Here is a 3,032-nt window from a genome sequence, read left to right as displayed (position 1 = left end):
GAGAAGCTGGGTTCTATGAAGAAAAACGTGGCATCAGGATTGGAGGAAGACTCATTAACAACCTGCGATATGCAGATGATACAACCTTGCTTGTTAAAAGTGAAGAAGACTTAAAATATTTACTGATGAAGATCAAAGAGCACAGCCTTAGGTATGGATTACATCTCAATATGAAGAACACAAAACTCCTCACCAATGGACCAATAAACAACATTCTTATCAAAAAGGAAAAGATTGACATTGTCCCTGACTTCATTCTTCTTGGATCAACTATCAACACTCACAGAAGCAGCAGTCAAGAAATCAAATGATGGTGTCAGCAGCCAAGATGTCGACCAAGAATTTCCAAGTAAGTGAAGGGGATTGGATTTGCCCTGACAAAAAATGTGGAAATATAAACTTTGCTAGAAGAACCAACTGTAATCAATGTGGACTGCAGAAAACAACTGAAGCCAAGATGATGAAAGCTGGGGCACTGAAATAGGAAAGACACTTGCAGAAAAGAGCTGAGGCCTATTTAGTGCTAATGATTGGCATTGTAAACCTTGCAGTAATGTGAATTGGGCCAGAAGATCAGAATATAACATGTGCAATACTCCAAAGTATGTGAAATTAGAAGAAAGAACAGGAGACGGCGGTGGTTTTAATGTAAGAGAAAATGTTGAATATATAGAAAGAGAAGAATCTGATGGTGAATATGATGAGTTTGGATGTAAAAAGAAAAAATACAGAGGGAAGGCAGTTGGTCCTGCATCTATTTTAAAAGAAGTTGAAGATAAAGAATCAGAGGGTGAAGAAGAGGATGAGGATGAAGATCTTTCTAAATAGAAATTGGATGAGGATGAGAATGAATATGATGCTGATCTCTCAAAATATAATCTTGATGCCAGTGAAGAAGAAGATAGTAATAATAAAAAGAAATCCAATAGATGAAGTCACTCAAAGTCTCGATCTTCACATTCACAATCTTCATCACGCTCATCCTCCCCCCTCAAGTTCAAGGTCCCATTCAAGAACGTCTTCCAGTTCGCAGTCAAGATCTCGTTCCAGTTCCAGAGAACATTCGAGATCTCATGGGTTGAAATCAAGATCCAGCTCCAGGTCCCAAAATAAATGCTATATTTAGCATTCATTATCTAAAACCATTTGCTATATTTAAGACATCTCGGCTAAAACAGTACCAATTTGAAGTGTTTCATTTCTAAATATGTCTGGTCAGTTCACTAAGACCGAATTTACTAGGCTTGCCTGAAATTTAGGCATGGAGGCAAGGACTGGTAAACTAGTTGGAAACAGGCGCTGCTTATTTTAAACTGGGAAAATAACATAACCTGTTTGTGTTAACGTATGTCTACGTGATGCTCTAAGAAAAAAATTAAGCTAAATTGCAAAACTGCCAACCAGAAGCATCTTTATTTTTCAAATTCTTTATGTTAAAAATTCCTTACAATCATTGTCTTTCTTTTATTCGCTTTTGTACAACTATCTTATGAATTGTAGGAGGGAGGCATTACCTATATCTATTTCTCTTGTCTTGTTGTTGTTGTCAGGTGCCATCGAGTCGGAACTAATTCATAGTGACCCCATGCACAGCAGAATGAAACAATGTCTGATCCTGGGCCAAACTCACTACCGCTGCCAGCCACACTTGACACCATCAATGATGCCACCTCGCTGATCCATCTCATTGGGGGTCTTCCTCTTTTTCTCTGGCCCTCCATCTTACCCAGCATGGCATCCTTCTCCAGCTACTGTTCCCTCCTGACAATATGTATGAAGTATAAGAGATGAAGCTTAGCCATCTTGACCTCCAAGGAGCATCTGGCTGCACTTCTTCCAAAACAGATCTATTGGTTCTTTGGGCAGTCCATGGCACTTTTAGTATTCTCCTCCAACACCACAACTCAAAGGCATCAATTCTTCTATGATCTTCCTTATTCACTGTCCAGCATTTGCATCCATATGAGTTTACCGAAAATACCATGGCTTGGGTCAGGCACACCTTAGTCCTCAAGCTGACATCTCTGCTCTTCAACACTTAAAAAAGTTCCTGTGCAGCAGATCTGCCCAGTGCAATACATCATCTGATCTCTTGACTGCTGCTTCCACGAGTGTTGATAGTTGATCCAAGAAGAATGAAGTCCTTGACAACTTCAATCTTACTGACACATAATTTGTGGCAAGAAAGTAATTCAATCTAACAATTCATCTTTTCTCTATTGATATTATTGGCTGATGAGGAAAGAAAATCTTATTTTGAGATGTTTATCATAATATTTGAAGAAGTTTTGTATGGTATCCTTAAAAATGTAGTTGTCATATGTGATGGGGTAAACATGACTAAATCATAGTTGTTAATGGACAGCTGTTAGTTGTTAATTGTAGAAAGTTGAAATATATTTTTCTTTGGATGAAAGGTCAACAGGGATGTTGTGAATTTAAATAAACATTTACCTTGAAATGTTTAACTGTAAACACCATTGCACACAGTTTTCTTCTGAAGTACAGGTGGACGCTTGTTTTTACATGATATAAGCAGAAGTCATTGTTCTCATTCACTTAAAGTTATTCATGGATTAAAATACTTTCAGAGTTTGTTTTATTTCTCAAAATTAAAATTTGGTCATTTTGAGCTCCACTCTGTCTTCGGGTTTAAAAATAAAGATTCTCTTAACAGTATCTTCAGTGAAAATGCAAGGTAAATATATTAAGGGAAATCAGCAGTTTGTGCTTGGGGACTTTTTGTCATGGGATATTGATTTAGTTTTCTTGTTTTTTTTTTTTTTCCTTAATACTAATATGTACTGCAATTTAATTGAAAATGAAAACATTTTGGGATATCTAATAGACAGGCCAAACAATTTTTTTTTTATTTTATTTTAAAATGAGTGTTTTTCTCAGAACTGATCTAGAGATGAATACATAATATCTTATGTAAAACTATTTTAATAGTATTTTTACATTGAACTTCCCCAGGTTTTTTTATGCCTTATTTTTTTGCTACATTTAGTGTAGGTTTCACAAGAACTTTT

At 36.2% G+C, this 3,032-nt stretch overlaps 1 pseudogene; it reads left to right on the top strand.

The window, feature by feature from the left end:
- The first annotated feature begins 328 nt into the window (after positions 1–328).
- Positions 329–1,126, top strand: LOC102822017 (annotated as a pseudogene).
- The last annotated feature ends 1,906 nt before the right edge of the window (positions 1,127–3,032 follow it).

The sequence above is a fragment of the Chrysochloris asiatica genome, unplaced genomic scaffold (genome assembly GCF_000296735.1).
Source record: "Chrysochloris asiatica unplaced genomic scaffold, ChrAsi1.0 scaffold00248, whole genome shotgun sequence".
NCBI lineage: Eukaryota > Metazoa > Chordata > Mammalia > Afrosoricida > Chrysochloridae > Chrysochloris > Chrysochloris asiatica.
This window is presented reverse-complemented; position numbering and strand designations above follow the sequence as displayed.